Genomic DNA, 27,840 nt, shown 5'->3' on the forward strand with positions numbered 1-27,840 from the left:
CACAATGTCACAAATATTTAAAGTAAGTACAGGGGCCGTTCCACATGATCCCATGCCATCAGTGACATGACTGCACAAGTTGTCTAAATGTCTTCAAACTCATGGAACAGATCAGTGATGTACAGTCTCTCCCACTTCATCTTTGCATGCAGATGAACAAAGAGCTCTTCCTCCATATTTAACTGCACTAGTGGTTTGTGTTTTGGCAGTTGTACCATGCCTTCAAGCTTCTTGAACGTTGTTCTCTATTGCCTCCCCTTACGCTTTTAAGAACTGCATCTAGGACAAAGTAACTCAATTCTTCCTCTCTTTACACAATAGGCCTCTTTAAAATATTGTGCCACAGGATAACTGTGGTCTTTGTGCCTAGTGGCCCTGATATGCTGTAAGATCCGCAAATGCACTTTGAGTTTTGTGCTCCCTACATACATCCTGGGGCAGGTGCATCTAAGCACATAAAATGAGAAATCACTTTTACAGTGGAGGGGGTTCGTGATCACCACAGGAGTGCTTGAGAGGGGTGACATAACCTGTGTGGTGCTTATTCCATGTTTACAGGCCTTTCTCTTGTGGCACTTCCTGAAACCTAGGCTGCCAGTAAGCCAACCACTACCTATGGATATCTTGGGACTAGGTGTTGCCTCATTGATTTAGCTTTCCGAAATGTCATCAGAGGTTTGTCTGGCATACCATTCCCTATTACCAAGTAATTCTTAATTAGGTGCCGATGTTTATTGAGTATACGCTTGACTTCCTGGTGTTGTTTGCTAAATCCTGTGATCATGCCTATGTCATGTTCTCCACCAGGCATTTTCTCTTTTTAGGAGAACAACAATTATTCCCGGGCCCTCGTATTGGCTTTGCTTCTTGCTCCCTGTACCACTTCTGTGTTATAACCTCTGTCAGTAAATCTATCAGATAGTTCATCCTGAACTTCTCTCAATAGTTGTTCATCGCTACAGTTCCTACGCATGCACACATTTTCAGCATAGTAGGTACTGTACTTCAGCTTGTTAGGGTGAAAGTTGCTGGCATGCAATGTGGTACTGCCCGCTGTCGGTTGTCTTAGTGTGAATTTTGCCTTGCTAAACATATACTGTGAGGTCCAGACATTGTACCTGCTGCTTGCTAATGTTAGATGTAAGGGGCAAATCCAGACTGTTAACATTCAATTTCTCTGTGAAGGATCGCCCTGAATGTTCTGAGCCTTTCTAAATGACAAATATATTGTCGATAAAGTGAGTTCAAAGGATGATATTCTCTGTGTACTCTTGCACACACTCTTGTGCGAGCCCCTGCTCCTCTCACCAGCCCATATGCAGGTTAGCATAGCTTGGAGCAAAGCAGGTGCCTATAGCTCTCTCCCTCATCTGTTTAAATATGTCCTTACCAAACAGAAAAAATAATGTGTGGAGACACCAATGTATCATCACAGCAACATCTGTGTGTGCCTGTGCAGGGACATTGATCTGGTGCTGAGAAAATACCCAATGGCCCTCAGACCGTCATCATGTAAAATCCTCGCATATAGAGATGTAACGCCCTGTGATTAAAACAAACTCCTCCTCCCATATGACATACACCCTTCTTGGGACATCTCTAGTATCATGTATATAGGAGGACAGGTTTTGAACATGAGATTGCAAAAAAACAAAAAAAACAACGTACCTTGAGGTATTGTCAAATAGCCCTACAATGGCAGAAATAATTGGCCTTCTAAGGGGGAGGGGGGTGCTCTCAAATTCTTATGTAATTTAGGAATAAGGTAAAATGCTGGCATCATGGGGAACTCTGATCTCAAAAACTGCTATTCCTTTTGACTGATCAACCCAGTTCCTCTCCACTCTAATAAGTCCACATGGTAAGCTATTTTTACATTCACCACTTCACTTCTATCAATTCTACAATAACACTGTGCATCATTCATTTGCCTAAGTGCCTCCTTGGTATACATTTCTAGGGGGCCACAGGACGATGTTCTCCCCCTTGTCCGCCTTCCACATAACCACGTTTTTCCTTGCACCAAGCTTTTGCATTAACTGACTATAATTAGTCTTCTGCGCCTTCTTATTCGATCTCGTGTTTCATTCTACAGTGACTTGCAGACCTCTCAAATCATGCACAACTAGATATTAAAAGATATCAATCAAGTCCCTAGAGAGTACCGGGACAAATGTAGAATTCATTTTGGAAGGCGCAGAAGGACTATCATACACATCAAGTCCTTGCCCTTGTATCAGTTCTCCCTCACAGATAACTCCTACCCCTACCTCATTCTCTCTTTCATGTGTTGTCAATTCCATCAATAATGCAATATCTGAAACTTGTAGCTTACCCATCTTTCTTCGGGGTCCTACTCGTGATTGTTGTTGCACTGCTATTTTATTAGCATGGTATTAACCTAATTTGAGTTTCCTGATATACCTGAATAAGTCAATCCTTGTCTGACCATAGTTCAACCTAGTTGGTGAATAGTATGTGAGGCCTAGAGACAGAATCTCTCATATATCTCTTATATAAATTTCTCTATATATACAAAACCAGTGTGCATGGTACGGCAGGCTTCCTGAACTCATAGACGCTCAGGTTCAAGTGCTAAATATTATCAAAATCCAGCTGTCTATAAACAAACATAAATAGTACACCAAGCAAAGGCTAAAAGAGCCAAAATGTATCTGTAGCTTTGTTCTGCTGTATCCTGATTTATAATACATGTACTAACACTGTCTGGAGTGCCGTTCCTGTGTATTTACAGACAGCTGTGTATAAAATATACACATACACACACACACACACACACACATATATATATATATATTTTTTTCTTGTCGTCCTCGTTTAAGTAAGAGGTTATAAGTTATTAATTTTAAACTTATTCATTTATTATTAGTAACACACACACGTGTATGTATATATATATATATATATATATATATATGTATATATATATGTATATATATATATATATATGTAAAATATACTGGCGGTCACCAGTAAGTAGTTACAGTTAGGGCCATGTTTCCATAGAAAAAACGTTTTTTGGCTTGTCTACATCTTTGTCACTGTTGGACAAATCTTCATGAAAATTTCCCCCAAAAAGTGTGCCAGTGATTCTTATTGTACACAGAAGGTTTCTGGGCGATCAGTCAAGCTGGGGCTGAGAAAAGGGGGAGAGGAGGTAAAAAAACATGCGTTTCCCATAGTAATTCCCATTGGACATTTGAACACGACTGGAGCTCAAACCGCTGGACTGAATTAAACTAAATTTGGCAGAAACCTAGCTATATGTATGCAGATTACACTTTTGTTTATTTGGTATAAATCTGTCCAATAGTTTTGGTGATATTGAAGGGAAACAAATTTGTATATCTAGGGCTGCGGATCCTTTGCGACGATTTCTCGAAAAGTAACGAGCTCAAGGAAGGCTCTGATTGACTGCCAACACTTCAAACAAGGAAGTGATGGCTGCCAGAAGCTGAGTCCCACAAAAAAGTAAAAAAGAAAAAAACAAGGGGCCTGGTTAGATTCACCCTGACCCCCTATCTCTTCTGTGGGGTCTCAGAGGGACCCCGTGCAAACAAATTATGGTTTTTCAGAAACATTTCCACCGAGTTTGTGACGCTCACAAATGTTTTTCAGGACATGGAGAGCGCAGGCTTCCACGCTTGTTTTTTACAGCCCCCCGGGTGGGCTAGGTCCCTGGAGCATTTACTTTTTCTATGGGCACTTTATGTAAAGAATGAGGGGGATACAGCGCCCCACAGCCCCAGGGACCGCCACCTCCCCGGGCCACTAAATCTAAAGAATGCGGGGGCTTTAGCAGCTCCCTCTCTGTGACAGCAATGCTGGCTCCCCCACAGGAAGTGGGGAGCCAGCGGGGTCCGCGGGGGCCTTCAGGCTCACCTCGCGTTCCCCAACTTTGTGACCGGGTGCCCTGGGGAGGCACCAATGTCACATGGCCTTAGGAAGGGGGAGACATGTGCCCTGCCTTCCCCAAAAAAGAAAAAATAATTAGGCCAGGCCGCGGGGGATGGGATCCCTGGGGCAGTGAAATCACCAGTGATGAAATTTGAGATGTCAGGAGTGATGTCACTGACCATGTCATGAGTGATGTAATATGTGAGGTCATAAGCAGTGCATTGCGGGGGTACAAGTTATAGTTAGCTCAAGTAACTATAACTGCTGTATTTATATGATTTTGCACGTGTGAGCCTAACTACAACGTCCCAGTAACCTTTGTTTGTTAATTATATATATATATATATATATATATATATATATATATATATATATATATATATATATAAAATGCAAAAAGTTCACTTAAAAACAAGGGTTAAAGAGACTTTATAGTTAGGCTCACATTTTAAAAGTACAAAACCATAGAAATTCAACTGTTAGAGTTATTATAAGTAACTATAACTCGTGCATTAAGGTAACTATAACTCGCGCTACCCGCCATGCACAGTTTTTTGGTAAAAATATTTACTGCAAATATTACATTGATATTATCAGTGATTCCATTCCCCAACTATAATGCCCCTATAACCTTTGGCTCTTTCATTGAATTTCTATTGGTTATTTCTTAACATATAGTAATTTCCATTACTATACGTTAACCCAACCACCGTCGTGTACGGCCTTTGGCAGCCCTGAGGCCAACCCCTTATAAGCACCCAACTTTGCACCGTGCACGACCTTCGCCTGTGCTTGTCAGGGGTTGCCCGCAAATCCTGGCCTGCAACCAGACCCAGCAGCCAACCCCCTAATTGCTAACCCCTACACTGCACATGGCCCTTTAGCCATACACGGTGGGAGTTGGCCGCAGCCTGTCTCTGGGTGTGAGAATAGGTGAGAGAAGGTGTATCTGGGGAATAGAGTGGCTGTGAGAGTCTCTGTCTGGGTGTGAGAGTGTGTGCATCAGTGTCTTAGTGTGTCAGTGTCAGCGCAGGTCTATGAGTGGGTGCATGAGGGTGTCACTGGGTCTTTAAGTGAGTGTGTCTGTGAGTGGGTGTCTAAAGGTCTGAGTGGGTCTGTGAGTGGGAGAGACTGAAAAAGAGAAATTGAGAGAGACAAAGAGTGAGAGGGAGAGTGGCAGAGTGTTTAGGCTTTGATGGATAATATACTTAGAATTAGATATTTCTGGACAGATAGAAAAGAAAAATGTATTTTTCAATTAAAAAAGAGTGAGATCACCTTTCAGTATGAACCTTCAACTTTTGAAGTTTAAAAGAAATTAAAGGGTGAAATGAACATGGACATGCCTATAGTAGAACCCTCAACTGTCAGTGTGAGGGTCTGTGACCTTAACCATTAGGCCACAGGTGACTCCTTGATGGACTGGTTCCAGACATACCTATGACATGCAACCCACATGTGTGAGAGGAAAGAAACGTGAATGTTCCGATAGTTGGAAGGTTTAAGACTCAAAACATTAGTCAATAAACACACTGGCAAGCAATACTAGGATTTGAACCTTCAGCCTACTGAGTGACAGTACAAGAACTTGACCATTACGGCAGAAGTGACTGTTCTGCTCTGCATCCAGATGTAACTATAACATTTGTACCAAATATCTTGCTGGTCTAACTCTTTGAAGTCACTGCATGGTGAGACAATGCACTGACGATCTCTGTCTCTCTCCCTCCCATCTCATTATGGGATGGGAGAGAGAGAGAGAGAGTGACAGGACAGCAGCGGGAGCCTCAAGTCCCCCATGGGCCTAGCCAGCTCTCCACGGGCTGCAGGATTCAGCACTGCTACCACAACAGAGAGCTGCTTTAAATAGCAGCTCTCTGCTTGTAGGAGCAATGTTTTAATATATTTTCCCTGCATGCATATTTGCGTACAAGGAACACAGATGAAAACTCTGCTTTCTGACAGTGAGATCTATTTGATAGTTCCTGCTGTCAGAGAGCAGACATTGTTTGCTTTTGCTTGGTGGGAGCTGTCAGATCCCACCAAGCAAAAACAAACAGCTATGTCCCATGGGTGGGCACCCCAGGACACAGCAGTAGCGACTCTGGGGAGTGGCGGTCATCATGACCATCATTGGCTCCTCGATGAGGGCCAACCAGCCCACTTCCAAAGTTACACCGCCCGGGGAGGTGGTGGTCCCTGCTTCCCCCCTCCAACCATTTTAGTGCAAAGCCCCAGGGAGGTGGCGGTCCCCGGCGCTGCAGGGGCAGGCCGGCCGGTCCCCAGGACCTGATCCACCCAGTGACTGTATATAAAGCAAGCGCGGTAGCCCATGCTCCCACAATCCAGGGAGGAATTTTCCTCTTTTCATGTGTACTGCAGAATGCAGCACACATGGAAAGAGGCAAAAATGAGGAGAAATAAAGATATTTCACCTTGTTGCACCTCCCGTGGGAAGGGGTATGGTTTTGGCGCATCCCCAGGTTTACAAGCTCTTGTAAACCTTGGGATGCGTCAAGAACAATGGGTGTTGCGTGGGAACACCCACCGCATCACTCCTGGAATGCCTGCCTTGTGCAAAGTAAGGGACCCCCCCCTTAAGCAGAGTAAGGCAACGCAGCGATTTTCACTGCCTGGCCTTACTCCATATTTATGAGGCCATTCAAAGCCACGTGAAGTGGCTTCGCGTGACCTCATATGTATGGTTGAAAGACTTGCGCCGCTGTTACCTCACTAACAATGCAAGCCTCTCATAAATATGCCCCGAAATGTCAATTGATACAAACACAAAACTGAAATGCCTCCTGTTGCTTAAATGTGAAGCTGTTAAGTGACCTCATGCCATGAGCCAGACCTAGGCTTTTTGATGAAACCAACAAAATGATGATTGCGATGTTTATATTAATCCTTTCCCAAAAGGGACAGTAAAGCCCGAAACGCTAGACCACAGCGCCATTGTATGGGAACACAGGGAACCCCAGGCATATTTCAGGCTTGTTGTTCCTCGTCAGCGAGATACACCTTGTGCACTATGACAAAGAGAGCTGTGGGGACCAAGTCTGGGCACACAACTCGCAGCTAGGGCATATCACAGAACAATAAAAACAAGAAAGTGGTGAATTAAATGCTTATATTGATTTATCCGCCGGTCCCAAAATAAACAGTCCAGCTTTTCACCCATCAACGCCTTGTAGTCTGGGCCATTTCATCATCACAATTTTATCATCGGAATTTTCAGTACACAAAATGCAGGCTGCTTAACAGCCAGAAGTGACACAAAGAGTCAACGTGAGCCACGTGGCAGCCCTGGCGGGTGAATATGGTGGTATGGTCGCCATGGCAGTACGTTACTCAAGCATGATATACCAATGTTGCTGGTAAGATAGCCCTTCAGTTTGAGCAGTTTGAGAAATGTGTTAGGAAACCTCATCCTGGATCCTATAGGGTAATGGTTTGGGCAAGCCACTATTACGAAACCACAAGCTAGATGTATGAAAAAAAAAACCTTAGCGAATCGCAAATAGAGATTTTTAAGAAATCGCTATTTCTGATTCGCAAAATGCAAAGTAACAAAATTGTGATTCGGAAATAGCGATTTCTTAAAAATCGCTAATGCAAATTGCGAGGCCCACATACTGAATCGCAAAAATATTTGCGATTCGGTATTTGAAAATCGCAAATTGCGAAAACGGACACCTGGCACAGCCTGATGACATCACAAGCAGGAAGTGAGTCATCCCAGGCTGTTTCCACGAGCCATACCCAAAGGAGCAGTGAGAGAGAGAGACAGCCCAGCCCCAGGGAGCAAGTCTGTGAGCCAGCCAGGACTTTACATCACCATGCCCAATGGGAAGGAGAAGGGAGAGAGGAAGAGAAAGCTTAAGTTCAGAGAGCAAGAACGGGATGTGCTCACTGAGGAGGTGGTGAGGAGCCATGACCGGCTATTTGGGAAGAGCTCACTCAAGGTCGCAGAAAGTGAGAAGCGCAAACTCTGGGCTGACATCCAGACCAAAATCTGCGCAGTGGGGGTTGCGCAGCGCTCAGTGGAGGAGATAAGAAAAAGGTGGTACGACCTGCGTTCCCGTGCCAAGGAGAGGGTGGCCAGCAGACTACAGGAGGCAAGGAGCACAGAAGGGTGGACCATCCACCCAGACACCCTCCATCCCCATGGAAGACCTGGTGGAGTCGACACTGCTCCCAGAAGCTGTCAGTGGGGTCACTGACATAGACAAGTCCAGCACACCCAGCACCAGTAAAGGTAAGTCCAATAATGAAATGTCACCCCACAGGTTTATGTACAAATGCCCCTTAGCAAGTAGTGCAAACCATTTTGATAAGTACTCCATTCCACATCTTGGATGCGGCACAACAAGGCCTTATGGGAGTGGTAGTCCACAACCCAGAGCTGAAAGTAGCACATAGAATGTAATTAATTAGAGAGACACCCAGAAGAACACAACACCCACTACATAGTGATACGATGTAAGTGTACATTTATTAGCATTGTGCAACATTTGGTGATACATACATAAATGACCTGCTGCACATTGTCTTTGCAGATGGCCCAGGCCTAGCATCAGCAGAATGTGCCATTGTGGGGGATGCTGAAACACAGCCTCCATCAGACTCCAACACCAGCGAGTCAGTGAGTATTGCGCCAATCAGACGCAGGGCAAGGGTTGTACCTCTCCTCGATTTGAGCCTGGACTCGGATGACATGCGGGATGAAGGCCAGACTCCATCCCCAGAAGCCAGATCCACCGTAAGGCAGCAGTCCCTGCCCCAGCGTCACTCAATACCCCGCAGGAGGCCTCACGATGCAGGCACTCAGCACACGGAAGTAGGTGAGGGCCCATCATTCTTCGGTGGCCTGAAGGCATCAATGCTTAAAGTGCAGCGCCTGCAAAACAAGAACATGAGGGCAATGCACAGGCAGATGCAGGCACACAATATCAACATGGGGGGGCTGCAGAAGCAGCTGGAGTGTCTGAATACCAACATTTGCAAGCTGTATGAGGGACAGCTATTAGCTGCGGAGAACACCAGGGAACTGACCAATGCAGTAAAGGAACTCTGTACTGAGATAAGGCATGAGAGAGTCAGCCACCGCAGGCATGAAAGGCGATTCGTGGGGATGTCCAGTGGCTTTTGTAGATCAGTCAATCGCCTTGCGACATCTACTGCCCTCATATCACGCCGTGCTGTGGCCGCACAGGTGGAGGCAGCACACAGCAGTCGGGATGTAGCCCAGGGACTGGTCCAGATTACAAACGTTCTGGATACTATGCTGGCAAATCGCAGTGCTACACCAGTGAACTAGGAGTTGGGGATACTGAGGAGTCATCTAGCCTCAGCAGCCTTGCAGTGTCCACGATGGATCCTAGGCATCGCAGTGCCAGGCAAAGCACTGCCACTGAGGCTGATATAAGAGGTACCGGCGAGGCCACTGCGCACTCGAGTGGAATGCGTGGCCGTAAAAAGAGACTTTGATGGCCACAGGGGACTAACTGCACATGTTGAATTAAGGTAAACTATGAAGACAATAGTGCGACACTGTAAATGGCTCATTTATGACACGTGTATTGCTTTGTCCTAGTGACACGTATGTTACCTGAAGTCAAGGGAATAAAGGTGCTAACTACCAGAACACATGTCAGTGAGGTTGTGTTGTCATGACTGACATATGAAATGGTTGTGCGTGATGTCAGCACGCCTTTGCCTGCCCTCTGCTGCACTGGTCCTGTCTGCTGGCTGTAGGGGTGGTATGGGATCATCATCCTCATCTGAGACTGGCTCTGATATTTCCACAGGTATGCCCCTGGTGGTAGCTATATTGTGCAAAATCGCACATGTGGCCACTATTCTACAGGTCGTGTCCGGGCTCTACTGTAGTGCCCCTCCACTTTTGTGGATGCACCGGAAGCGACTCTTCAGCAGGCCAAAGGTGCGCTCCACCACATTGCGGGTTGCCCTATGTGCTGAATTGTATCTCCGCTCTGCTGGTGTTGCAGGATTTAGGTAGGACGTAATCATGTAGGTGCACACTGCATAGGCACTGTGTCCTGGAAGGAACAGAGGGTATAATGAGTAGCTGAGCCATCTGACATCACACTGCCATCAATGCACCATTGTAAAGCGGGAAAATACCTAGTAGATATCCTTCACCAAATTCCCCAGCTAGCAGTCTTGTGTGAATCCTGCTGTGGCAAAAGATGTACGAATCATGTGTGCTCCCTGGGTACCTGGCTGCGAGATCAGTTATGATATAGGAAGCATTGCATTTCACCTGTATATTCATTGAATGTTGGTATTTACGGTTGCGGTACACATACTCTGTGGCCGATGGTGGACAGATTGCAACATGTGTCCCATCTATGGCACCTAGGACGTGGGGGAACTGTGTTATCTGGTAGAAATCTTTTTTTGTCTGCTGTATTTCCTGTGGGGTGTGGGGGAATCTGATGTACTGGTGTATCCTACTCAGCATGGCGTTTAGAAATGCACTGAAATATCTAGAGAGGGCACTCTGTGATACCCCTCCAGCTGCTGCTATGACCCCTTGATAGCTCCCTGAGGCAAGTAGGTGCCGACAGCATAATACCTGCACATGGGTGGGTATGCTATTGGTCCTGTGTGTTGTGCGCTGCAGTATGTGTTGTAGCTCAGCTATCAGGTCAAGTATCATGGCTCAGTTCAACCTATACTTCTCATATATTTCTTCCTCAGTCTGGTCAAAAAGGGTAATGCGCACTCTGAAAATGCGCTCCTGTCTCCTCCTCCCTCTCGTCAAACCTGCCAAGATCCTCATTCTCCTCGCCATGTCATAGAGTGCAGCCATTGTGGAAAATAGTCTGAGGCATTCTGGGCCTCTTTATATAGGTTGCACCTGTTTACCACCTGGTTTCAATCCGTGGTAATTTGCATGTGCAAAAGGCCATTCTGCCAAAATTCACAATTTGCAAATTTTTGACGCATCGAATTGCAACATGGTTTTGCGTGACGCATTTTGTGTCTCGCAATTTCCGCCGTGAAATACCAAATCTGTATTTGCGAGTCGCTATTCCGACTTGCAATTTGCAAAATGCTAATAGCAATTCGGTATTTAATGTTGCAAACTGCAAGGCGCAAAATGCGACACGCAAAACCATGTTGCTTCGCAAAAAAAAAGCACATTTTGCAATTCCTTGTTTTTGGCCTGCAAATGCATTTCATGCATTGCAGACCACGTTTTTGCATTTACAAACAGCCGATTTCTGCGATTCGCACCGTTTGCGAATACAAAATCTTTGATACATCTGGCCCCACATCATCAATTTAAAACATCGGGAAAGATGGTGATATATTTTTTGATGCCTGTGCTCAGTTAGCAACTTTCACTTGTTCGACCTTTTTAGTTAGGATCACTTTATAAGCCAACACTTGTTTTCACCCTGTGAAGTGCCTCACAGGCCTTTGGCTTTTTCGAAGTTAAAGGTCGGTCTTTTTGAGAAATTACTTTGTGAATGAATCCTATGGGGGCTGTTGCTATAATCACAACACAGGCTCAAGAGTACTTTAACCCCTTCGCTGCCAAGCTTTTTCACCCTCAGGTGCCGAGCCTTTTTTTTGCTATTTGGGGGTAGTTTGCGCTTAGGTCCTCATACCTTTTTGTCCACATAAGCTACCCATGCCAAATTTGCATCCTTTTTTTTCAACGTCCTAGGGATTCTAGAGGTACCCAGGGTTTGTGGGTTCCCATGGAGGATACCAAGACATTAATCAAAATACAGCTAAACTTTTGTTTTGTTTTTTTAATGGGAAAAAAGTGCTGCCGAAGAAAGCTTGTGGTTTTTCCCTGGAAATGATATCAACAAAGGGTTTGCGATGCTAAAATAACCATCTTCCCAGCTTTCAGGAACAGGCAGACTTGAATTAGAAAACCAGATGTTTCAACACAATTTTGCCATTTTACTGGGACATACCTCATTTATACTATTTTTTGTGCTTGCAGCCTCCTTCCAGTTAGTAACAGAAATTGGTGTGAAACCAATTCTGGATCCCGGACAGCTAAACATTTATGAAAAGTAGATACGTTTGTGAATTCAGCAAAGGGTCATTTGTGTAGATCCTTCAAGGTTTTCCTACAGAAAGTAACAGGTAAAATAAAAAAAATATTGAAACTGAGGTGAAAAAAAGAGCCATTTCTGCCCACGTTTTCTTCTATAACTTTTTCCAGCTATGGCAGATTTTTGAAAGCAATATACTGTTACGTCTGCTGGACTCTTCTGGTTGCGGGAGTTGTAGGGCTTGTAGGTTCATCAAGAACTGTAGGTACCCAGAACCAATAAACGAGCTGCACCTTGCAATTGGTTTTCATTGTATACCAGGTATACAGCAATTCATTTGGTGAAATATGAAGAATGAAAAATAGGTATCAAGGACACCTTTGTAATTCCAAATTGGGCACAAGATAAGGTGTTGAGAAGCAGTGGTTATTTGCACATCTCTGAATTCTGGGATCCCCATGCTGTCATTTGCATTGCAGGGCATTTTTCAAATAGACTTCTTTTTTACACACTGCCCTATATTTGGAAGGAAAAATGTAGAGAAAGACAAGGGGCAGTAACACCCCTTAATAATTCTGTGTTCCCCCAAGTCTCCCTATAAAAATGGTACCTCACTTGTGTGGGTAGGACTAGGGCCCACGTCAGGAAATGCAACAAGGACACATCTCATTTTTACATTGAAATCTGACTTGTTTTTTGGAAAGTGCCTAGCTGTGGATTTTGGCATCTAGCTCAGACGGCACCTAGGGAAACCTGCCAAACCTGTGCTTTTTTTTAAATTAGTCACCTAGGGCAATCGAGTATGGGGTGACTTGCGGGGTTCTTAATAGTTTCTGTTACCCAAAATTCTTTGCAAACATCAAAATTTGGCTAAGAAAACACTTTTCCCTCACATTTCGGTGCTGCAAAGTTCTGGAGTCTGAGAGGAGCCACAAACTTCCTTCCATCCAGCATTTCCCCAAGTCTCCAGATAAAAATGGTACCTCACTTGTGGGGGTAGGCCTAGTGCCTGCGACAGGAAATGCCCCAAAACACAACGTGGACTTATTACATTTTCCCAGAGAAAACTGACCTGTTTTTTTGCAAAGTGCTTAGCTGTGGATTTTGGCCTCTAGCTCAGCTGGCACCCAGGGAAACCTAGCAAACCTATATATTTTTTTAAACTAGACACCTACAGGGAATTCAGAATGGGGTGACTTGTGGGGCTCTCCCCTTGTTCTGTTACCAAGAATCCTTTGCAAACCTCAAAATTTGGCAAAAAACACTTTTTCCTCACATTTTGGTGATGGAAGGTTCTGGAATCCGAGAGGCGCCACAACTTTCCTTCCACCCAGCATTCCCCCAAGTCTTCCGATAAAAATGCTACCTCACCTTTGTGGGTAGGCCTAGTGCTCGCGACAGGAAATGCCCCAAAACACTACATAGACACATCAAAATGATCAGTGGCAAAACTACCTGTTTTTGCAAAGTGGGTGGGGGGGGGACACCCGCGTTTTTGGTCCTAGGCTCTGCAGCCATCTAGGGAAACCTACCAAACCCAGACATTTCTGAAAACTAGACACCTGAGGGAGTCCAGGCAGGTGTGACTTGCGTGGATCCCCCAATGTTTTCTTGCTCAGAATCCTCAGCAAACCTCAAATTTAGCTTAAAAAAAAATCACCTTCTCCCCCAAATTTCTGTTTGGGATCACCGCACTGGCACAAATTTCCTACCACTCAACGTTCCCCTCAGTCTCCTGATAAAAATGATACCTCACTTGTGTAGGTGTGCCAAGTGCCTGATAGGGAAGAGCCAAAACATGTTGAAATTGAGGGGTAACCAAAGCGGGTCCAGTAGGGCAGTTTGAAAAACAAGAAAAGGTTTTTAGGCTGACGAGTGGAGCAGAATTTGTATCGGTATAGACGCGACAATGCTCGGTGGTAGGAATTTTGTGGATTCCTGCAGATTCCATCCCAAAAATGTGGGGGAAAATGTGTGATTTCAAGCAAAGTTGGGGGTTTGCAAGGCATTGTGGGTAAGAAAATGGTGAGGGGTGCATGTGCAGCACACCACCCTGGACTCACCCAGATGTTTAATTTTCAGATGTGTCTAGGTCTCATAGATTTTTCTAGGTGGCAGTGTGCCAAAGACCAAAAAGTGCAGCCCTCACCATTCCCAGTAGGACGATTTTGAGAGTTAGCCAAGCTCTCATGGCCCAAACGTAAAATCAAAACCCAAAATAATCAAATGTTTCTCTTGCTTGCTGTTGGGATAAGATCTTTTAGTGTGCAGGGGGAGAGCTGAAAGACTGTTACCCCCTTCAGTTGGGGTGAGGGCATAATCCTGCCCATACTGGTTGGTAGCAACTGCCCCACTATTTTTTTTATTTTTTATTTCCCTGGCATCTAGTAGGCTTTCTGCCCCCATACCCTCCTGAAGGGAGTGGATCGGGGGTAATTGCCCCATCTGCCCACTGATGGGCAAATTAACTTTGTCCCCCTTTATTTGGGGTGGGGGTATGACCATATCCCCACCCTCTTTTTTGGAAAAACAAATCTTCCCTGGTGTCTAGTGGGCTTTCTGCCCCCCTTGGGGGCAGATGGGCCTAACAAAAATAGGCCGATATACCCCCAAGGGGGGGGGGGGCAAAAATGGCTAACAGTAATGTGCACCCATGGGGAGCGACCCTTGCCCAAGGTGCTGCCCCCCCAAACAAAACACACACACCAATCCCTGGTGCCTAAGTGGTTTCTGCCCCCCTTGGAGCAGATGAGCCTAATAGAAATAGGCCGATATGCACCCAAGGGGGGCAGAAATGGCCAAAAATAAAATTGTCCCCCAGTGGCACAACACTTGCCTGAGGAGTCGCTCCCCATCTGTAGAAAATAAAAAAAATAAAGATCCCTGGTGTCTAGTGGTTTCTGCCCCCTTGGGGGCAGATTAGCCTAATAAAAGTAGGCCGATCTGCCCCCAAGGGAGGCAGAAATGACCTAAAATACATTTGGCCCCCAGGGGAGCGACCCTTGCATAAGGGGCCCTCCCCTCTAGTAAAAACGTACGAAAAATTCAAGAAGTTAATAATCCAAGGTTTCTGCCCCCTTGGCGGCAGATGGGCCTAATTAAAATAGGCCGATCTGCCCACGGGGGCGGTGGGTAGAAAAGGCCTTCAAAAAATGCCCCACATGGGAGCAACCCTTGCCCATGGGGGCATTCCCCTTCATTGTTTAAGTAGAAAAAATATATACCTCCTTGGTGTCTTGTGGCATTTCTGCAGCACGATCGCTTTACGATCATGCAGCAGAAATGCTCAGAAAGTCATCAAAGGAAAGGAAATGGCTTTCCTTTCCTTTGATGCCTCTCTGATCTCCTCCACTCCCTGATTAGAAGGGAAATACAAGCATTTTTCGATGGGGGCAACCTCTGATGAGGTCAGCGTGCAATTGTGCGCTGACATCCTCAGACATCCCTGCGGGATCGGGGTGGCCGGAGGTGAAAGGGGAAGCGATTTCCCTGCCATCCCTGCCCAGGGGAGAGGGGTGGGAGGACAAGCTGGTCTTGTCCTTGGCACACAACAACCAAGGGCAAGACCAGCTCATCCAAGGCACCCAAGGTGTTAAGTGTGGTGATATAGGCCAGGTTTGGTACAATGCACTGTCAATTGGGTAAACCTCAAGTTGGTTAAAATACGGATATGACAAGTATCTGGTGAGAAGAGGGGCAATGCAACATCAAAGTCTGGTGTAGAAGCAAATGGTCCCATAGGCCATTGAATCATTGTCTGGGGTCATCAACTGCAAAACATGTTGGCTGATCAAGTGCTTTCTTGTTAACTATAAAAAAAGTTGAACAAATAAAACTTGCCAACTGATTCCCATCGCTAAAAAAGATACAATCAGATTATGAAAATTTAGAATTTGTTTTCTTATGAATGTTTTCTCTAACTGAACGCATAATCTGTAAAGCATCTTTATAACTGTAATAATAAGGTATATGCATCTCCTGTTTTACAGATATTGCCTCTAACTAGGTTTTAGAGTTGTTACCTAGATCAGATGCACAGATACACTTCAGAATACTACACTATACTGGGATATTACGTTAGTGTGAAGAAAACATGCCAGGTGGCTATCTCCTAAGTGATGTGGAACAACCTGCTATCTCTCCCACAAAGGCTATGTGGACACCTAAGAGGCCCATACCTCTGAGAGGCTGGTGGGGCTAGGGCATAAACAGTCACATCTCCTGGTTCTGCTCACTTGTGACAATCTCTCATGGCCCACACAGCGGTCGAAGGGCATTAAAAAAAAGTAGGGGACCGTGATGCTGCATGCAGTGGGGGTGGGGTCAGTGAGTGTGGAAGCGGGGTCCAAGGTGTGGCTAAAAAAATAAAATATTCTGTACATTTTACTGGACTTTCAGTCTGGTGGTAGCTACATATAAAATAACATGCAGCTTAAAAGAAAAATAAATGTAACAAGTTTTTACTCAGTGGGAAGTACACTATAGTACATTATGAAACTTCTCTTAGTTAATGCACTGCAGATGTGTGTGTGTGTGTGTGTGTGTAAAACCAAAGAGCCACAGAATTGAATCCTGGTTTATGCAGTGGAGGAAGGTGATGTGTATTTTTAGTGGTGTGAGGCAACAGCCTGTGACAGAAAGCACTGTGAATACATAATTCATTATATTAAATGTGCATTTCACACAGTATGAGATAGACTGCTACAAATTGCGCAAAAGGTTTAAGATGAAACAGTGCTTCCAAAATATACATTTTAGTAATACCAAGAGTGCCCCTAGTACATTTTTTTTTAACATTACTGTCCCTTCAGCAATACAATTTCAAGCATGCACTTCACAGCCCAGTTAACTTGTTGCATTACGATTCAAAAATAATAAATCTTGTCATCTCAGAGCCTCAAGTGATTAGGTCAGTTAAAGCAGTAAAGGCTCCAAAGCATCCTTTACACTTGCTGATTAATTCATATTGCACATTCACATTTCTTTCAGGCAGCTAGCCCCTGGCAGCAAGGCGTCTTTAGCTGTCTGTCCGGCTTTGGTTTCACAAAGCAGGAGACTAACTGAATTACACTTCAACTGAGGCATTTAAACTGCTGTCTCAGGACGGTTGTCTTTTTTCGGAACGCAGGGGATCAGTGTCTCATAAATCGTAAAAGCCTGTTGTGCCCCTCCGATCCCGCCCACTTTGACCACTGGCCCCACATATTTTCTTACTGCACATATCTGCCTCTGCCCATCCATCATGGAGGGAAACAACTTTCACTATTGTGACACCAAGGGTATTGAGCTACTTAACACATCGGATGTTAGGAACCTAGTCTATGATGTGGGAGTAGACTCTCACTCTTGCCTTTTTTTTTATATAATGGCAACTTTGTCCTGGGTTTCATAGCCTTGTAAATCCACATTTACTGGGCGTTTCAGATCACAAGTCCAAGATTTAAGGGCCAATTCACAAAAACATTTACAAGTGCAGGAAGTGGTACAACAGGTATTTCATATACTTGGAGAACTTTCAGTGGAATGAAAGAGGTTGGGGGGAAGAATCTCCAAGAGGTCATGGCCTAAGAAGTCTAACTAGGGATCTTTTTCAGGAGGCGTGGCCTATGTAAAAAAAAAAAAAAGGCTTAAAGCATTTAAACCAAAACACCGTACTTCCTTAGCTTACCACCAGACCAGTACTTTGTTGCTTGTGAGCTTGCTGTTATTGCATCCAGCCATATCACACAATAAAAGGCATGAACTTAAAAAGCCAGATCTATTGCCAGTACCTGATATCCATCTCAGATAAATGAGTAAGTGATTATGTTGTGAATAATTAGAATTGAAATGTTTAAATTCTTAAAATATGAGACTGTGAATTAAATATTGCTAAGGTATGTAGATGGGTTAGTGGTATTCGGAATATCTCAGTCACTCCCATTCTCCACTTCCCACCACTTTTCAACAGCAGTCATGCACCCTTTTCACCTCATCTTTCTGAACCCTCAATCTATCTATCTCGAACCTCACCTCAATACTTATCCGCACCCTCTTTTCACTCTCTACTGCATGTACTTCCATTCATCTCCTTCACTTTACTGTAAGTGATTACTTTTCTTTTAATTTAGCCCTGTCCACATTTCAACAGCTGCATACCTCTTTCACACACTTTTGCACAAAATCAGAATACCACTGCAGCACATGCCTATTGTACTGTTCGCTCTCGGGGACCAGGGATTAGATAAATATATGTATATGTTCTGAATACCCCATGACCCTGACAGGCACCGTGAAAAAATGAGATTTCCTCGGCCTCAACTGCAGAGGTATCAAACTGGAACACGTACAGATGCTCCATGAAAAACCAACATCCTGGAGAATGCAAACATTCTTAGGGAACGCAAGATTAAGCAAAACGATTGAAATGTTCACATAACTACAATGCAGACATGGAGTACCTTAAGCGTTTTTTATCGTTCTTCCGTAATCAATCGGCGTTATATTCCCTGTAAAGCTAGGAACATAAATACAGGGCTCCATAAAGACCGGTTTAATGGTCACGTTTTAATTAGTGCTGGGTCTGTGATCTAGAGCAGTGATTCCCAACCTGTGGTCAGGGGACCCCTGGGGGTCCGCGATGCCCCGTCAGAGGGTCCACCACAACTGCTTAGAAAATTTAATAATTTTAACAGATTAGGTCTTCAGCTTTCAGTTATGACTTGGTGGGGTTCCCCGGATTACAATAATGATTCAGTGGGGGTCCTCGGGTTCCAGTAATGGTAAAGTGGGGGTCCACAGAAGTCAAAAGGATGGGAACCACTGATCTAGAGTGACCCTGCCCACTTAGAGCCCTGTGTATTCTTATGTACCTTTGTGACTCTGAAACGGAAAAGTCAAACCCCTATTGAAAAATGCAAAGCAGGCACAGTTCTTCCTATTTGTACTAAATTTATATCAATATTCCCAGACCAGGTATTTCGAGGTCAAGTCACACTAGCAAGAGTACACGAAAGATTATCGTAGGAGTACCACTTTATTTACTCCAAAATGCTGTTGTGATTAGACCCCTATGTCTTTAAGGCTGTGGAGGCTGCAGAAACCGTTGTCCGCCGCACCTTCTTTGACAGGAGACTAAAGAACCAACAACCCTTCGATCCCGGCTTCACACAAGCAAATACGGTAATTCTGTCTCGCCGCGCCCTGTAAGTGCAGCCGGGCGGGGCCCGGATGTCTACTTCCCGCCCCGATCCGGAGTCGGCGTTCCACAATGACGTCAGCACGGTGACTCTGTACCTCCACGTAGGCTTCTTCCATTGGCTGTCCACGCGGAAGGCGCGGTGACTTCTTCAACCGGGGCGCAAGAATTTCTGGCAGGAGATCCAGCGCTTCCTGGAGAAATTAACCCCTTATTTAAAAGTGTACGCGTGATGATAGTCCCGAGTTTGGGAGACAAAAAGATCAGTAAGCGCTATAGAAATACAATTACAATATAAATGCAGGGCTTGAAACTATACTTTGAATTAACATCGGGAAGTAGAGTGAGGTGTGAAATGCAGCGTAGTGGTTGTAAAATCAAAAATAACAAAATATTCCATAACAGGGAACATTGTGGGGACCGTCCATACCATAGCTTGAGGCAGAGAAGGGCGTCTGGCCTTTACTGGTGCTTCTGAAGATAAATAAGCGGATAAGATGAGCCTGGCGTATTTCTGAGACGCAATGCTCAATGAATTTGGTTATAACGACATATACACTTCCAATAACGGTTGCAGAACCCCATGCATCCCCAATATATGATTTCTATATTTGTTGTTTACTCAGCACAAAACGCAAACTAAAGTGCGAAGTGTTAGCTTTCGCCAAATAACTGATGAATGTTTTATTGACTTTCACAAGCTGAAAGACAGGGGGCTTTGCTTTCTGGTTAAGCACATCTGCGCGCTGTGGGTGTGCAGTATACTGAGCAGTCTCCTATGACACTTTAAAATCTGCAGCAATGTGTTTCTACTTTCTGAATGAAAGCAAACACATTTGCCCACTTAAATGTGAACGAGCCAACAAATTAACAGGGAGAGCTGAGCCAACTGTTGGCACTAAGATTCCCCAGCACGTGCCTAGCTTTGAAAATATTTTGCGTGTTGCTAGAAATGGGGTCTCTAGTTGGCAGTGGTTTGCACCTTGTCGGGTAAGGAAGTCACACATCTAAGATAACCCCCTGCTCACCCGCTTGGCACAAACACTCAGGCTTAGCTCAGAGGCAATGTCTAAAGAATTTGTTTACACACACACACAGTAACACAGTGAAAACACTACAAAAGTACTCAACACCAATTTAGAAAAATAGCAAATATTTATGGGTAAAACAAGACCAAAACAACAAAAATCCTACATACACAAGTAAAAATATCACTTTATATATTAAAACTTAGTAAAGCGCTTAGAAACACAGTAGCTCCAACTAGGGCTATCACAGCATCTTGATGGAGTCATTTCCAACAGTCCAACGCCACTCTTGAGAGAGTGCAGGCCGGTTATGGAGTCTCCTGGACCCCAGGTACTGTACCATTTGAAAACAATGAGGAAACAAAGACATTGCACTGAGTCGGGGAGGTGAGGTTTTGCTGGAGCCAGTGCGGCATTGGTTTCTTACTGCCAGGCAGGGGAAGTGAGGCATCAATTCCGTAAGCTCAGTTCAAGCCCTTGGAAAACCCTGGAAAGCAGGATGTAGAAAGCAAAGTCCAGTTATTTTACTCCCAGGACAGAAGAAGCAGGCCAGCACAACAAAGCAACAGGCAGAGTGGCAGTCCCTCCAACAGCATCCTGCTCTTCTTCCTGGCCGAATGTTCCCAGTCCATAAGTGTTCTGACTCTGTGGTGTCAGAGTTCGAGTACTTATACCCATTTCTGTCTTTGAAGGAGGAAAACTTCAAAGAGAAGTCTTTGTAGTGCAAGAGAACCTGCCTTTCCTTGTCCTGGCCCCAGACACACGCCAGGGTGTTGGAGACTGCTTTGTGTGAGGGCAGCCACAGCTGTATTCAGGTGCAGGTGTCAGCTTCTCCCACCACTCCAACGCAAGAAGACCCATCAGCCAGGTGATCGTCCATCAGGATATGCAGGGCACACCTTTGTGTGACTGTTTATAGTGAATACACAAACAGCCCAACTGACCCAGACGTGGATTCAGCAGGCAGACAGAAGTACAGAATGGTTAAACAAGAAAACGTCCACTTTCTAAAAGTGCATTTTCAAACCCACAGTTCGAAAACCAACTTCCCCAAAAGATGTATTTTAAAATTGTGAGTTCAGAGACTCCAAACTCCATTTCTTTATCTTTTCCCCACTGGAAATTACTCCTAAAAGATATTTCAAGGTAATCCCCCTATTACCCTACGAGAGAGATAGGCCTTGCAATATTGAAGACCAAATTTAGCAGTATTTCACTACCAGGACATGTAAAACACACCAGTACATCTCCTACCTTTCAAATACACTGTCTCCTGCCCCTGGGCCTGCCTTGGGCCCACTTTAGGGGTGATTTACCTGAACTAAAAGGGAAGGTTTGGGCCTGGCAAGTGGATGCACTTGCCAGGTCGAAATGGCATTTTAAAACTGCACACACAGACACTGCAAAAGCGTATCTGAGACATGTTTACAGGGCTACTCATGTGGGTGGTACAACTAGTGCTACAGGCCCACTAGTAGCAATGGATTTACAGGCCCTGTGCACACATAGTGCATGTCACTAGGGACTTACTAGTAAATCAAATATGCCACTCATAGATTAACCAATCACCAATACAATTTAGACAGAGAGCATACGCACTTTAGCACTGGTTAACAGTGGTAAGGTATCCAGAGTGCTAAAGCCAGCAAACACAGGTCCCCAATTTGACCTGCCGAAAAAAAATCTTTTGATGGGCAAAAATCTCCTATTTAAATCTTAATAAGTCATCCCCATGTAGGCTTTTTACCTCACAAAAGGGACTGCATGTATTTAAATGTAGGACATGTAGAAATTTAATGTTAACATGTCCTTAAAGTGACTAGAACCCAAAAGCTATTTTTAACGGCTTCAGGCCTAGCTCTTCAATGTGGAAAGACAGAGTATAGATTAAAATCCTAATAGTGCATCTCAGGAATGGGACTAGCTAGAAAAATAATTAAACATCAATTTCTAATAATTATCAAAAATCCAATTCAGTAGTGAAGTCACATTTTTTGAATAATTATTAAGGAAAAGTATTTTTCAGAATGTTACCCTTTCCCTGCCTGAAGATACTGGGGGGTAATTTTTGTTTGTTCTCCAACTTCTCCCAGCCAATGATGAACATGTGCATAGGTGTGAAAAAGGTGTGAAACGCCTCACAGGAGAAAAGAATAGGCCTTCCTGAATGGGCTGAGATGACTCCTCTGAAACTCACAGGATATTGAGGATGGGGTCTATGGGCATCCTTTCGACACTACAATGTCAAATCATGCTGGGGTGTCCAGCACTTGGGGTGCACATGAATGGTAGAGACCCGGATGTAAAGACAGTTCCAGTGTATCCAATGTCTGGTAATTAAAGAACCACACTTTTGTCCTACTGGAATTCTGTTTCTGAGGTTATTGTGGGTACAGTGGCAGCTTCCAACTGAATTTTAGTACTAGATGTGAGAGGATATTAGGATTAAATTGGTGCAATCCCCACACACCTTCAGACCTCAGAGCCCAAATTCAGTGTGACAGATGTCATCCATAATTTAAAAAATGACCCAAGTGGTTAGGGTTGGCCCAGGGGAACCTTTACCCCATTGGTTAAGGCATGCCAAGGAGTCATTCTCACTCTCTAGCTGGCCCCAGGCATTAGTGTGGCACCTCCAGGCATTCAAGGGAGAACACTTCTGGACCCAAGGAAGAACAGAAGAGGACTGGACTTGCTGCCTGTGACCTTAGAAGAGCACTGAAGTACTGTACCTGCTCTATCTTGTACACAGGACAAAGAAGTGGACTCCATGGCTTATAAGGCAGACCTCCTGTTCAAGCTAAGGAATACAACAGACTACATGAGGCCTTTCATGCAACTGCCCAGCCTACCAGTGGCAAATGGACCTGGAGTAGACCCTGTTGTTGGTCTCTGCCTGGCACCCTGTGAGACTCTAAGTTGCTGCCCTTGGGGCCTTTAGAAGTGTACTCCTGTGGTGGATTGAGACTTAAAGGAATAAGTCAGAAGGTAAAAACTTTGTCCAAGATGGACCTGATTGAAGTATTTGGCCAGTTACACAGCAGCCAGCCTCAAATTACACAAAGGTCTTGGTCTACTGTGACCACTGACTGTCATTGACACCTTGTGCATTGTGGCACTTTTCCTGCTTAAAATTTTAAAACATGATCTCTCCAGTTCCCCTTATTGGATTTTTGTCATTTTGGTGTAATTTTGTTTATTACATTTTCCTCTATTTTATTAAGGCAGTATGAGAGTTGTTTCCTTGTTTTTCATTTTGACTTCATTACTGTGTTGGTACTGCATAAATACTTTGCACACTGCCCCAAGTTAAGCCTTTCTGACATGTGCCACAGCTACAATGGGTTTGAGGTCAGGTTGATTAAGTGACTTTGTGGGTCCACCTTGACAAGGATTGTAATTATTTCTTGGGAGGGCAGTCCCCCCTTCAACTAATAACCCAGTAGGAATGGTGTAGTCCAGAAGTTACTCATTTACCACTGCCATGAAACAGCTTGGAAGTCTCTTTGTAACAAGAGACTATCAGACCAGGATTGCTAATGGGTGCAATGTTGAAATGTAAAGAACCCAAGCCACCTTCCCCTAAATCTCACCACAGCAGCAGGTCTCAAATTTGACTCACAAGCCTCACACCACTTATAATATTGTCCCTCTTCAGGGTCAGTACTTGGCATTATTGTCAAGCTTCTAAAAAAGTAATCTCAGCACCACATTTCATGTCACTATCTATTTGTACCAAATTTAGAAACCACACGCAAATTTACCTGTCTAATGACTCATCATTATTGTAACTATTACTCAATGTAATGTTAATAATTTTATAGACCACAGGTTTATGAAATGCTAAGTTGCCATCTTTAGGATTTGAGCCAGCAACATGCAGGCTCTGCACAAATGTATACATACAGAAGGTTCTTAACTAAATGTGCAGTCTTTTTGTGTAGTATTTATCGAGAGGATTGCAGTTTGTGCATCCAAATTCTCATTAACATCCATGCCCTGAAAGTTGTCACTGCTGGCACCATGTGACATTGCAGGATATTTCAAGTCTTAGTTCTCACTTTAGCTTGGCCTCAGAAACAAAACTATAATTCTTGATGACCTCCCCCAAAACGATCACCGTAGGACAAATGCCCATATCTGTCACAGTTGTCCCATCCTGCATTTTTTCTGTGTGCCTCAATAGTCACCAGCGTTTGCTTTCACCAGGCTGTCTCCAATTGTATCTAACACCCAAGTGTCAGGTAGAGTATGGCATCCAAAGTCCCCCAAGATTTAACTTTAAAGTTACCTCCCATGATTAACTATGGGGGAGAGTACAAGGTTATGGCAGTATATCAGAATTGTGGGGCATCCATTTTATTGTACTCCGAGGAGGAGATCCATCAACCTCCCATGAAAAATCTATAAACACCCTCCACCATAATATGCTCCGCAGTCCATTGAGTGAGTATCTGAAAAAAAATAGTGATGCTCCAAAAGATGGCAAGTATCTGGACATGACAGTCTATGGCCAAATACATTGTTGGTTTTGAGATATATGAATGTGGGCTGAAATACACATTTCTTTCCATCAAGTTAATAGTTCAGTTTGCCCAGCAGAGCACTCAAAAGAATGGCCCTCTTATTAGTGACTGGTGACCTAAATTCTAAACTCTGTATTCCTGCTCCACAACTCCCTGCTGGAAAGGTTCTGAGTCCCTGCTTCTAGTACTTTGAAGAGAGTTACTTAAGACTATCCTGTCAATCACATAACCTTCCCCTATTATCTGATCACATAATCATAAACAGCAGTAGTAGTCCACCTCGGCTTCTGTCTCTTGCTTCTCACTTCATTGCTTTCCTCCTTGTTTCCAATTCCCAGGTTTATAACAACCCTGAATATAGGCTCCAAGTGAGTGGGTCCATTGACCAATTGGTGGAAATCAAATGTTTCAATGTTATTGAGTGCGCATGACGTCCGGTGTAGTGATGTTTTATTGAACCAGATTTTGAGAGGCAAAGGTAGTGGTTCTCCACTGAAATGCCCACTATAGTGTACTTGAGAGCACCTCCACTAGTGGAGCTGTTCTGACAAGGCAATATGAGGAGAAAGAAGTCTGCAATAGTGGAGGATCAAGAGAGGTGCATTAGCATTGTGTCGCATTGTGAGATGGTGAAGCCTTTAATGTATGATGTGGATAGTGTGTTTAATGGACTACTAAAAATCCCTCATAATTTTTCACATTTGCTCGATTTCTGATGAGAGTTAAGTATCCCTCAGGGATTGCTTCACACATAAAGGGGGCTGCCTCATCAGATAGCCAGGTTTTAGTAAAGAAAAGAAGATCTGGTTTGTGGTCTGTTAGAAGATCATTTATGTTTTCTTTTCTTGCTTGGTGATGTAGAATTAATTAGCTCACATGATTTATAGTTTTGGGCAAGTACAGTTAATAATTTTGGTTTGTTGTGTTCTTGATGATTGGTCTAACTGATGGAGTAGAGGGTGAGTGTCAATATTTGCGGAATTTAGGTTAGGGTAAGTGATTTCAGGTGCACTTTCTACTACATCCCTGCAGGACTGTTTAGTGGTTAGGTCTTCTTGAATCCTTGTTATTGGAGGTTTTTTTTGTTGTTGCTGTAGACGGGAATACTGGTACAGGTTAGTTGGAGTTCAGTTAATTACTGTGATTTCAGGTGTATTTGGTGCTACATTGTCGCTCTGGATTAATAGGTGGTAAGATTGTATTGCCTCCTTAATGTTAGAGTTTCATATAGCAATGTTTTTAGTTGAGTTATTAGTACAGTCTTTTGTAGATTCCTTTGGTCAGTGTTGCTTCAGTATTTGGCCTGCTGTTTTAGTTGGTGGTGGATGATGTTTTGTGCTTTTGTGATCCTTGAAATTTGCAGGATTGTGTTGATGATTCTGGTGGTCTAGACATCAGTCAGATTCAGATTTGAAGTGGCGGACTGAATATAAGACAGAGGCGCGTAACTGTAGTGAGGACAGATGGACAATGAGAAAGGGTTAGGTCAGGCTTTGGAGCTAGTGAGAGATATGGAATTGGATGCTGTTAAAGAGTGGGGTGGAGGAGAATTTTGCTGTCAGTGCATTGCACGTAGGGGATAGGCTGATGTGTGATAAGAAGGGAGTAATGACAATGCTGGGTTAGGTTGGGTTGCGTGGTTGGGTTGCGTGGGTCTAACAGCAGAGTTGAGATGGAGACAAAGGAAGTTGGAGAGATACACGGATGGTTAAGGGAGAGGAACACTACTTTTCCACGACAGTCTATAGCGTATTTTCTTTACCGGATATGTAACGGTTCTGTATTAATAGTTTTTTGCCATTATAAGCTGTACAGATAGTAGGCATTATTGTCATGCTGAAATTGAGGCAGGTTCACTGGAGTAGTTAGTTTCTTGCTGAATGATAAAGGCTGTTATCTTTGTTAAAATTTATTTAGCTCAGTTTGTGTTCTACAATAGAGGAATTAGTCCAGGTTGTTGTTCTAGTTCCATAGAGGCTTCCCTATGATGAATACATTCTTGGAGGTAGGTGCTCAGCTATCCAACTCCTCCAGCTTAGGGTGGAAATGTTTCTGAGGCAGAATTGTTCAATCTGGGATAGGCAATTTTAAATTATGCTTTAAGTTCAGATAGTTTATTGAGTATGTCCGTGAGGTCAATGGCTGGAGAGAGGGTAAGGGTATATCTCCTTAGAATACTCATGAAAACACTTAAAGACTGCATTGTTAGGTGTAAGGAATCTGCTCAGATGTGCCCAGGACATAAGAGTAATATTCTTAAGTATGAGGAGCCAAATCAGGAATTGGATAGAATTAGCTCAGAGTAGACCAAAGGCACACAGTAGTGGTTCTGTGGTATCTACACAGAAATTGATAGGGCCAATGCAGGACGAAGCCAGCAAACCAAAACTGTGTGTCCCTGGGGCTTATTTTGAAGCAAATTAAGAGCAATGCTAAATATAATACGAACTGGACACTACAGTAATAGGTCTCTGAGGCCTACACTGAAGGAACAGAATCACCCTTGAGGATGAAAGTTCAATTCTCACATGCTTAATGGGTGGTTGAAGGACTGCTTGAAGTCACGAGAGAGAGGATGAGGGAGTAAAATTGAAAAATTGAGAGAATTGGTAAGTGGAAAGCTATTTAAATTCAACAAGGCTCGGGAGCTATGTGTTTAGTGAGCAGGGAATCAGAAAGAAGCAGAGAGTTTGGCCCAAAGCTCTTTCAAGAAGACACCACAGGACAGCTCCCTTGACCTACCTTCCTTTAACAGGACAGATGGGTCTGTGTCATTATGAAAATATGGGGGTGGGCTGCATGTTACATGAAGGGGTGGTCTGCATGTTCCAGAAAGTTTTAATTTCACATGCATATAAGTACTCAGGGGAGATAGCCTGAAGAAATGTAGGATTCTCATGACAGACACTCTGAGTACAAAAACACCTTAGAATTCATTGCAGCCATTTGGACAATAGCCTCCACCAGCAACTCAACTCCCTCTGTCTGCCCCTTTCCCGCCTTTCACTACTGTGCAAATAGGATTAGTCAACAACTCCCATGAGGAACAAGTCAACACTTGACCAATCAGCATTTTCTAAAGCCAGACCCGCCCTACTAGCTACAGTGGCCAATCCTACAACAAAACATGTTCTACCCACCAATCA

At 44.1% G+C, this 27,840-nt stretch overlaps 1 long non-coding RNA gene across 1 annotated transcript in view; it reads right to left on the reverse strand.

The window, feature by feature from the left end:
* Positions 1 to 8,419: 8,419 nt before the first annotated feature.
* The window catches only part of LOC138301061 (uncharacterized), a 330,240-nt gene continuing 310,819 nt past the window's right edge, over positions 8,420 to 27,840 (reverse strand). The window contains exon 3 of the long non-coding RNA XR_011205057.1: positions 8,420 to 8,818. This is a non-coding gene — a long non-coding RNA (uncharacterized lncRNA). The remainder of the gene's footprint in view (positions 8,819 to 27,840) is intronic.

The sequence above is a fragment of the Pleurodeles waltl genome, chromosome 6 (assembly GCF_031143425.1).
Source record: "Pleurodeles waltl isolate 20211129_DDA chromosome 6, aPleWal1.hap1.20221129, whole genome shotgun sequence".
In the NCBI taxonomy this organism is placed as follows: Eukaryota; Metazoa; Chordata; class Amphibia; order Caudata; family Salamandridae; genus Pleurodeles; species Pleurodeles waltl.